Source organism: Eschrichtius robustus, chromosome 3 (assembly GCF_028021215.1).
Source record: "Eschrichtius robustus isolate mEscRob2 chromosome 3, mEscRob2.pri, whole genome shotgun sequence".
Classification (NCBI taxonomy): Eukaryota; Metazoa; Chordata; class Mammalia; order Artiodactyla; family Eschrichtiidae; genus Eschrichtius; species Eschrichtius robustus.
Window position 1 is genome coordinate 19,913,205 of NC_090826.1, and position 11,805 is coordinate 19,925,009.

Genomic DNA, 11,805 nt, shown 5'->3' on the forward strand with positions numbered 1-11,805 from the left:
CAAGTTACTAAACCCCTCTGGACCTCAGTTTCCTTATCTGTAAAATGGGGATAACAAAAATACCCACGGGATAAGACTGGTGTAGGAGTCAATGAGTGCCTGGAAGAAAGTGAGCCCTGTGTTTTGGTTCTGGTTGCCCCAGAAAGCAGAGCCAAGCCATTAGCCATGCCCAGGAGGTCATGTCTTCCTGTATCTCGGGTCTTTTTTCTCTCTGTGCAACATGGACCACAGAGGGTGCTGCTCACAGCTCTGCCCGTCTAGGATTTCCCTTCACCGTGTCTCCTAGGGCCACCCCTGAGTGGGGTGGCACCAGGCCAGTTTGGGCCAGTTCCATGTATTGCTTCAGCTCACATGTGAACCAGGCTAAGTTCTTCCTTCAGTTAGTCCTAAAGAACCCCCACCAAGGCCACACGTGTGAGCTGAGGAAAGGGTGTCCGAATGAAGAAGGTAGTTGCATGGGGTTCTTCCCTATCTGATCATGAATTGATTTGTGCCTCCTGGACCCACTTGGCCTCAACCCCAAATAAGCCATCTCCATCAAACAACTTGAAGCATTATAACTAGCATTTTGACTTGGAGCATCTGACAAGACACAGCTCACGATGGACAAGCAGCTCTGGCCACACAGGCACTTGCGTCCCATGGTTAAACACTCAGTCTGTGCTTGAAGCTGCTTTTCAGATAGAGTAGCTCTCTGCCACAGAGGGCATGGCCTTGACACAGAACCCTAGGGAACTGCGCTCTGACTCTCTTAATGAGACTGACCAGATACTCTCCATGGCAATCTGATCTGCCATAAGTACACCTAACAGCATCAAATTGACCAGATCCCACGTGATGAGAGGCAAAGCAACACCCAGAGCTGCACTATGGCTTTCGTGGGCACCAGGCATTTTTGCCATGTGGGCTCTTTCTTTCATAAAAAAAAAAAAATTAAAAAGTGCATTTTACAACTCCATTGGCATAAAGATGGGTATAATCTAGGCTGAATTCATGATCATTAGATTCATTTTTTTTCTTTTGATTTTAAAATAAACTAAAATTAAAATATTTTTATGGGCCCCTATAAATGTACCTTGGGCCCTAGGCATTGTGCAGAATGAATAAGCAGACCCTGCTCGCATCTCAGTCTGTACCCATTGCAGAGTCCTCTCTTGTCCTGGACCCGCTTAAAACTGGCAGCCTCCTAAATCATCTAATAAATGAGTCAGAGCAGTATTAGCAAGTGTGGTAAACAGTGCCTCCAAAATCCAAAAGTCCCCACCAGGCATTAGGTCTATTTCTTAGTGATAAGATGTGTAAGGCACAACAATTTGTCCTTTACTTTAGAGAAGATGTACTAGCATTCCCCAGACCACTGTATCCCTACAAACCCCACCAATATGGCAGGTCTCTGAATCTTTGTGGGGTTTACCTCCTGCCCTATGGCACATATGGGTCTTTCTAGGGTATCTTGGTATCTACTTCCTGCTCACCAGGTCCATTATCATGATATCATCAATACAGTGGACCAATAAAATCTTCTGCAGAATGTCAAGACCATCAAGATCCCTATAGACGATATCATATCAGAAAGCGGGAGAATTAATGTAGCCCTGGTTGCAAGACATAAATGTGTACTGCTGTTCCTGCCATGTGAAAGCAAGCAGCATTTGCTCTTCTCTACTGATGGGAACCAAGAAAAATACATTCACCAGATTGTCACATACTAAGTTCCAGAGGTTGTGTTGATCTGCTCCAGTAAATATATCACTTCCAGCACAGCAGCTAGGATTGGGATACCCACTTGGTAAGTTTACAGTGTGCCATAATCCATTCAAGTCAGATAGGCGAATTGGATAGGGATGTGATGTGGATCACCACTCATGCACCCTTCAAGTTTTTGTTGGTGCCACTAATCTCTGCAACTCTTCCCTAAACACACTATTGCTTCTGATTTACTGTCTTGGCCAGGAGTGGCAGTAGGAAAGAGTTTCAAGGGCTTCTATTTGTCATCTCTTACCATAATGGCTCTTACCTCCATAGGTCAGGAAACCAGTGTGAGGGTTCATCCAGCTGCCAAGTATACCTTTCCCAGGTATACGCCCAAGGACCAGTAAATAACTTCAGAGTAGGTCCGCAAAACTAATGTGAGATGTACTTGGGCCCAGAGTCCATTTGTCACCTGACTTCCATAAACCCACACTCAACTTAGACTCCTTATCTAATAGTACTCAAAAAGTCTGATAGAGCCTGAGAGCAGGTTAATTAATAGGCTCTTAGTGCTGAAATATCTTGGCCCCTTCCCTTCCCAAGTTGACTCTTTTGAATTTATCAGTTACTTCAGTACCTATTAAATTACCAACCTTTTTCCTTTTAAAAAATGTCCATTTCTATTGTTTTCAGCCAAAATTATTTTAACAAACACAACAATGGCAAAATGTCTGCCACTGGAGACTGGTCAATGAAGCTCTTCTCTTGTTACTCAAACTCTTGGCATCACTTGACACTGTGGACCTCCCAGTCCTTCTGGAAACTTCTTTCTGGTGGCAACCAGGACACCAGACTTCCCTGGATTTCCTCCTAACTCACAGGCAGTTCTTTCAGGTAGAGAGGAAGAGGAGGCCTTGTGGCATCATATACATCATATTTAAAAACACTTGCCAAGGTTGCAATTTTACTGCTGTTTGGTTCATGCTTGTCTCCTCCATTAAACCCCAAGTTCCATGAGGGCAGGTGCCATGAATGATTTGCTCACCAGGGTATCCCCTACATCAATGGTGTTAAAACTTTCCAGTCTCAGGACCCCTTTCCACTTTTAAAAATTATTGAGAACCCCAAAGAGCTTTTGTTTATACTGGTTATATCTACAGATCAGAGGTTCTCCACTGGGGGCCATTTGGTTATGCCTGGAGACATTTTTGGTTGTCACAACTTCCAGGGAGTAGGTAGCAGGAGAGCAGGGAATGATACTGGCATCCAGTGGGTAAAGGCCAGAGATGCTGCTAACATCCTACAGTGCACAGGACAGCTCCAATGACAAAGAATTATCAGACCAAAACATCAATAGTTCCAACATTAAGAGATCTTGCTATAGATATTTACCATATTAGAAATTAAAACAGAAAATTTTAAACATTTACTAATTCACTTAAAATATTGATAATAAACCTATTACATTAGCAAAAATGAATTTTTAAATAACTGTATTTTTTCAAATCAAAAATATTAATGAGAAGAATGTATTGATTTATTTTGTAAATTTCTTTAATGTCAGGCTTAATAGAAGACACCTGGATTTCCATATCTGTTTCTGCATTCAATCTGTTCCAACATGTTGCTTTCGTTGAAGTGTATGAAGAAAATCTGGCTTCACACAATATGTAGCTGGAAAGGGAGAGAGTGTTTCAATAGGCTTTTCAGGTAACTATGCATATTCTTCTTTGTTACTACACCAAAACTCAACAACCTCTTAAAGGTTAGTTACAGTGTGGAATCTTAAACCACATCCATGAATTTTTCATATTCAGTTACTTTTAAATCCATTGGTCTGTCTTGAACTTTGAATGAATCTTTTACCCATGCATTATTTTGTGACATCATGTGCTGTGGGCTGAACTGTATTCCCCCCCAAATTCATATGTTGAAGTCCTAACCCCCAGCACCTCAGAATGTGGCCTTATTTGGAAATAGGGCCATTGCAAATGGTATTAGATAAGATGAGGTCATACTGGGGTAGGGAGGACCCTAATCCAAAATGCCTGGTGTCCTTATAAAAAGGGGAAATTTGGATATAGACACATACAGGGAGATTGCCTCATGAAGATGAACGCAGAGATCCAGTGCTGTGTCTACAAGCCAAGGAACGCGAAGGATTGTCAGCAAACCTCCAGAAGCTAGAAGAGAAGCATGAAACAGTTTCTTGTCACAGCCCTTGGGAGGAACCAACCCTACCAACCTTGATCTTGGACTTCTAGCCTATAGAACTATAAGAAGACAAATTTCTGTGGTTTAAGACAAAGTGCCAGTTTGTGGTACCTTGTTAAGACAGCCCTAGAAAACTAAAACATCATGCACTGGTCACTTTGAAAACAGTGGTTCATTGAATTATGCAGATCTTCCAAATGTTGACACACTTCATTATGTGATACCAAAAATCACATTTGTTAATACCATCACAGATCTCATCAGAAAAGTCTGCAAGTATTGAGAAGCTGCCAAGCTCACAGTGGCAGATACAAGCTTTCCAAAATTCTAATTTTCAGTTGAAAGCTCAAATTTTATCACTGACCACAAATACTGTCTACTGTTTTCCTTGAAGTGACAGACTCATTTGGCTCATATTCAAGAAAAGATCTACCAGATACCCAAGTCTGAATAACCATAGTTTGTCCATCAGTCTTTAAAATAAATATGGTGACCCATGAAAGAAGCAGCTATTTCAGCACACCACCCAAATAATCCCCCAGTGTTTGTTCTCAAGGCAACCATCAGACTTCTGTACACAGACTTCGGTTATGTGTCTCCCCATTGCCTCACACAGAATACTAAAGAGAAGTGTACTCAAAGATCAAGATTTAACAAAACGAATACTGCTTTGTTTTATTTTTACTGTGGGTACATGGCCATAAAGAATACAATGAGCCTAGTACATTGGACACCACGGTCTTGATTCATGTTAGGACACCGGCAGTGTTACCCACCGTTGCTTTTGTACCCTCTGAACAAATATTACCAAAGTGAAAAAGGCAAATAACGTCTTAGTGTTATTATTAAAATAGCTTTGGTTCCACAGACATCCTGAAAGGGTTTCAGAGACACCCCTCCACCCCCCCGCCAGGGACCCACGGACCACAAGTTGAGAACCACTGCTCTGCATCAAGCATAGTGGTAAGAGCCAAACAAATCTTTGCTGAAAGAATGTTTGAGTGGATGGATGGATGGATGGATGGATGGATGGATAGATGGATGGATGGATGGATGAATGGAGTCAATAAAGGAGTAGAGAAATAGAGAAGGAAGGCCTACTTTCCTTCTGCTCTTGGCTTTCCATATCATCTGAAAGACTGGGCCCTACATAACTAGATTTTCAGCTGAAGACAGTTGACAGAAAGGGCTCTGTAGTGAGTTTTTCCCAAGCCTGGGAGACAATTCCATGAATGAGCGTTGTTGTAGAGTCGTGTCTTTGAAGGGGCTCAGTGAGACGTGTCTTAACAGCATACCCCAAAGTACCTTGGCTCAAAGTGCCCCCTAGTCTCAGTGACATTATTATGACAAAAAGAAGAATGGAAAGAAAGACTGTTTTACTCTTCAATGCATGAGGAAAAGTAGTCATTATCATTTACCATCTGGGAGTAATGAACCACTGTAAAATATTTTTTAAGTCCTTTTTTTTGAAAAATTTTACTGAAATAAGAATAAAGGGAGAGTGAAGAACAACTTTATTAGATATTCTAATAAGAATTTAAACTTAGCAAACCTAAATTTTTATTCCACGTTATCCTGGTTTTGAAGGTAACTGATATGGGTAACATCCTCCAAATATAAACAACATCTCATCAGCTGTCATCAACTGTCACTCATGAACAGGAACACACACATGTTGTAAATAGTGATTTCAGATTCAAAATACATCTCCACTGGATTCTAGATTCTCATCATTTCTGATTTCCCTTCTTTCACTTGCAAATCCAAAATGCAGTTCCTGAAGAAATTTTTGAAATCTTTGATGGCTCATAATTTTGCTGAAGAGAAGACGGTCATCTTCTTTGCTCCATAATTGCAAAAGAATTGCACTTTTATAATCTCCAACCAGAATGAGAATCCAATGATTTTTTGAAACTTCTCCTCCAGGTATTTCCTTCCAATTACCTTTTGTTGACACCTGCCTTAGCATTTGTCTACTTATGAACTATATCAAGTAGATGTTGGTGCACAAACATCACAAAAGATGAAAATAGTGTGACACATACTTTTAGTGCAACAGGATAGTCCAGGTTCTTGTCCTGCCTGTTGAGTGAATGACTAGATGAGAATACCACATTTCCTTGTCTCTCTAGAAATACATTGTTTACTCAGTGATTCTTGAGTTTGAGAAAGTTCATCTAGGACATTGTCATCTGAAGACTGATGATCTGAGATTTCACTTATGTGATAAGTTTCACCATCCTCATTAACTTGAGTCTAAATTGATGCTATCTGTCTCTCTGCATTCATCTTCTGAATCATCCAATTATTTTGAAACACCTTCCTCTGTCCATTTTCTTCTCTTTGTCATTATAGATGAAAAGGAAAACATTCTGCTTTCTCAATTGTGTTCAATGAAAGCAAAAGTCAGACTATAAAATGGTATTTCCAGATTTCTCTTCATATCTTCTGACAATGCAAGATTTGGGGCAACTGTATTAATTTCCTACTGTGTCTGTTAAATATCACCACAAACTTGGTGACTTAAAACCACACAAATATATTACCATCTACTTCTGGAGGTCAGAAATCTGAAATGGGCCTCACTGGGCTAAAATCAAGCTGTCAGCAGGGCTGAGTTCCTTCTAGAGACTCTAGGGGAGAATCATCTCCTTGCCTTTTTCAGGCTGAACCACATTGCCTAGCTCACAATCCATTCCTCCATCTTCAAAGCCAGCAATGCTGTATCACTCTGGTGCTCCATTTTCACAGTCACATCCTCTTCTCTGACTCCTTTAGGGACGCTTGTGATCATATTGAGCCACTCAGGTAATCCAGAATAATTTCCCATCTCAAGGTCCTTAACTTAATCACATCTTCAGTCTCTTTTGCCATGTAAGGTAACATATTCACAAGTTCCAGGGATTAAGATGTGGACATTTTGAGGGGCCATTATACTGCCTGCCACAGCAACACAGGAAAAAAACTGTAGATGATACAGCAGTGATGACTTGTGTCACATCATCCTTCTAGATAATTCCATCATTGTTCCCTTTTCCTATTATTTTAGTCTTTTTAGCATAGCTGAGGATAGTTGGCAAGTAATGATGAAATAATTCCTGCGATGAGGAAATAGAAGAGCGTTTTAAAAGATAGGAAAAATAAGATCACTGAAATCCCAAAATCTATCTTAGATTTACAAATGTGTCCAATGGACCCATGTGGTAATTGCAAGATAGAGTAATATTTTTCTATTTAAAAAACAATAAGTAAGGGCGTCCCTGGTGGCGCAGTGGTTGAGAATCTGCCTGCCAATGCAGGGGACATGGGTTCGAGTCCTGGTCTGGGAAGATCCCACGTGCTGCAGAGCAACTGGGCCCGTGAGCCACAACTACTGAGCCTGCGCGTCTGGAGCCTGTGCTCCGCAACAAGAGAGGCCACGACAGTGAGAGGTCCGTGCACCGCAATGAAGAGTGGCCCCCACTCGCTGCAACTAGAGAAAGCCCTCGCACAGAAACGAAGACCCAACACAGCCAAAAATAAATAAGTAAATTTAAAAAAAACAACAAAAAAACAATAAGTACTATTTCTCTATATTCTTTGGAAAATCTGTAAGGAAGAATAAAAGCTATGAAATATCAAGCCTTACAAATAGAACTGCTCAAAAAATAAACCAAATTAAAATCAGGTGCAAAGGACACTGATTATATACTGAAGTTTAGGCTGTACTAAGCAAAAGCCCTATCTATTCCCAAATAAGAACATTAGTGCAGTGGTATAGGCTAAATCTTGAATTCTGAACATTGAGCTTAAAATCTGTTGGGGTAAAATAAGTGGGGCAGAGAGAGAAGTATTAGTTATGGTAAGGTAAGCTGCTGTAACATAAGCAAACCTGCAAATTCAGTGACTTTAAGAACAAAAAAAAAAAGCATATTTGTGTCTCTCATTCATATCTGAGTTGAACGTTGACAGTTGGCAGGTATTTCAGCTCCATGTGGTGATTCAGGGAACCAGGCTCCTTCCATCTTGTGGCTCTGCCATCCTTTGGGAAGTTGTCATCTGCGTGGCTGAGGTCCCAGCTGGCTGGAGAGAGCTCACAGAGAAGACCCAGCCTCTCTCTCCAGGCTTAGCCCCAAAGAGGTGTGCATCACTTTCTATGAGCTAGAATATAGTCACATGACCCCTCTCAACTCTAAAGGAGACTGGCACTTGCGGTCCAGCTATGTGCCCAGGAAGAAGGGAATGAATCTCAGCACCCAGCTAGCAGTCTCTGCCCCAGGGAATGACCTTTGATGACCAGTGATGCTTTGATCATTGCAGATAAGCCATCTCAGCTCCTGAAGGACCAGAAATAATTGGACTACCTTACAAAGCAGTAGTTCTTAGTGGACCAAAACTGAGAAGCAGAATTAATGTGGAAGCTTTTTCTGATTCAGCCTTACTGAGTCAGACACACTGAGGGGGGACCCAGGCAAACACATTTTGAAAAAGATTCCCCAGGATATCCTGCTAGGATTAAGATCCACTGTGAATTCAGATAAGAGAGGTAAACCCGGTGTCTAAGGAGGCCCTTCCTATAGTTAGAGGCCGTGTGTGGGGATTGACCTGGTGCGCTTTGCATCCTTCGGTGCTTCCTGATTGCATCTTACTCAAGCCTGGGATCCCCTCTCCAGACCGTAAGTCCCAGGCCCAGGCTGTGGCCCATAACAGGCACCTAGTGAATGTTTGTTGAATGTATTGTTTTTACCCTCACAACAGAAAAAGTAGAGTGGGGAAATCCTTTGAAATGCCTTTACACCTACAGAAGAAAGTGTCATTTGACTCAATCTGCTTTCAAAAATAAGCATAGATAAACCACCTCAGAGGAAAGGTGTTTCCCAAGTGTCGCCTCCAGTGAAACTGTAGCATCTTCTCTGAGAGTAAAGCTGTCCCTCTACCACCTCTCCCTGCCGGCCAGGGGCTGGGGTGGGGATGTGGGGGGCCGCTTCTCCACCTTGAAACTTGAGCGTTGAAGTGCAGATTCTGCTCTGTGGGGCCCAGGTGCTGCATTTCTAACAACGCTCAGGCATTGCCAAGGCCACAGCTCCACAGACCAGGCTTCCAGGATTCAAGCTGTAGAAAGCAAATAAGCCAGCAAAGGTAGGATGTGATGCAGTAAATGCAGAGACAGCCCGCCTACCTGGCGGCTGCAGCCACAATTCACTTCTGCCCATTTGGATCCTCTCTCCTCCCTTTCCCAGGCTCCCCCTCTTTGGGGAGGGAGCAGATTCCTGTCCCAAAGTTTGGAGTCTTACAGTAGGAGCCAAAGATGTGACCTGGAGTGAAAGGTGAAATCTGGGGCTTGGGGTCCCCTTCACTGCAGTGCATTATCTTCAAATATCTCATGGATGGAGCAGAAGCCAGAGGAAGTCCTTCCTCAAAGACCCCAAAGACAAGAATCTCAGAGCGGGGAGAATCTTGAAAAAAGAGCTAGAACAGACCCAACTGTTGGATTTCCTGAGTCCTGCTCATTTGTGGCTCTTAACAAACTGTGTGTCTGGACCATCCCATCCCCAAGTTCATGCTGAGTGCATTGACTCTCACAACTGGGCAGGACATAGGCATCGCTGTCAAGGATCTACTCTCCCAACTGAGGCAGACGGGCAAAATATAATCTGCTGAGGCCACAAAATGAATACTATTTCCATGTGTCTGAGCTTCTGGCCTAGAGGTTTTCCCAGGAAGTCACACCACCTACCAGACTCGTAGGAATCAAGGATAATCTGCGTGCCGGGCCATCTCCCTGCCCGACAGCCAGGGGAAAGGGACCGTTGGCCACGGCCCATGCTGGGTCACCTGACTTGACCCCCCCACCCCCACCCCCGCCCAGCTGCTTGCCTTGCAGAACTCCCTGTTTAATGTTTTATTCCTCCCAGTGTTTCATTATTGATTCAGCCCCTTGCTGCCGGGTCTGACCAAATAAGCCCTGAGCGTTTGTATAACGTCAACTTCATCAAAAATGCAGGAGTTGGGGTTTTACTTGTCTGTGCTACCTACACGGTTTAAGTCGATGATTGGTGGTTTTGTGAGCCAAAGGGTGCTGACAGCCCACAGGCTGACTTATGGCTTCTCTGAAGGGATGCTGGGTCCCCAAGCTCCAGGGAACCCAGCATCCCTCACCTCTTGCAGATAGGAATGAGATCTAGGACAGGACATTGGTTGAGGTGGAGAGTTAGGGGGTTGGGAGCGATTTTTTAAAATAAGCACCAGGCACAAGTTTAGAAACAAATTCAGCAATGCATTATTATGCTGCTGTTAAATGTAACAGATGAAAATCTAATGAGGTGAAGAAATGTCTCTTCATCTATTTATTCAAAACATGTTTACTGAGCACCTACTATGTGCTAAGCACTAGATTACCAACATGAGTAAGGCATAGAAGGTTCTCATTCTCATGGAGTTGAAATTCTATTTAAGAGAGAAAATCAGGCTATAAAATGGAAATAATGATAATAACAGTTTACACTTATCAAGCACTTACCATGTGTCGGGTACTGTTCTAAGCACTTTGCATAGAGAATGATTCTATTTTCCAGGTTTTTTGTTTTTTTTTTTAAAAGCCTATATGTATATCTGCCCATAGAAAAGAGACAGGAAGGATATTCACCAAACATTAACAAGCATCATCCTCAGATTGTAAGTTTATGGAGGACTTCTATTTTCTTCTTTGGGCTAACCTGAATTATCTAAATTTTCTTTATGTCTAGAACAATAAGGGAGGAGAATTAAAGTGGGGAAGGCATTTTCTTGGGCCTCAACCTCAAAGAAATCAGGCAGAGAGCCTCAAAATGTTTCTCATTTGCTGCCTGATGTCTTCAGGCTCTGAGTATAGAGGCTCTGGTCTGCTCCAGCCACTCTGGGTTCTGTCCCAGCTCAGAAATCCATCGCCTCTTCCTCCCTGGAGAATAGAGTTGCTGGAGAGCCCGGAGAATGCAACCCAGCAGCGTATGGCTTGTGGTCAGCGCTGGGGGAGGGCCGAGGCATCTGAAGATGGAATCTTTTTTCTCATATATATATAAATGTATTTATTTAATTTATTTATTTTTGGCTGCTTTGGGTCTTCGTTGCTGCACACGGGCTTTCTCTAGTTGCGGCGAGCGGGGGCTACTCTTCATTGTGGTGAGCAGGCTTCTCATTGCAGTGGCTTCTCTTGTTGCAGAGCACAGGCTCTAGGCGCATGGGCTTCAGTAGTTGTGGCACGCGGGCTCCAGTAGTTGTGGCTCGCAGGCTCAGTAGTTGTGGCACATGGGCTTAGTTGCTCCACGGCATGTGGGATCTTCCCGGACCAGGGCTCAAACCTGTGTCCCCTGCATTGGCAGGTGGATTCTTAACCTCTGCGCCACCAGGGAAGCCCTGAAGATGGAATCCTTTAAGCAATGTCCCCAGATGAGCATTGGGAGCCTGGCTCCCTGCTGGTGCCAGGTGTGCAGGTGCCAGGATCCAACCTCCCCTACTGATGAAACTCCAACCTGACTTGGGCAGCCAGGGCTGCCGGCCAGCCCAACTGGACCCCTGCCCTGGCTGGAGAAATGGACAACAACAGCTACGCCACTGTCTGAAAGGCCTCATGGCCCTGGAGGCCCTGCTGGGCCACTCTCTGGCTCTGAAAGCTCCCAGGGAGGAGGGTGGAGGGCCCACCTTCAAGTGGATGGCCACCCCAGGGTGATAATAATAACCACAAAAACAACAACACGTTGCATCCAGGAAACTTCAGCTCTGAGCTCTGGACACACAAGGCTGAGCACTTTACATTTCTAAATGCATTTAATCCGCATTATCATCGTCATCCTCATTTTACCAATAAGGAAAAAAGGCCCAGAGAGGTTAAGTCACTAGCCCAAAGTCACACTGCCAGGGAGTATCAGAGTGGCAGAATGACTC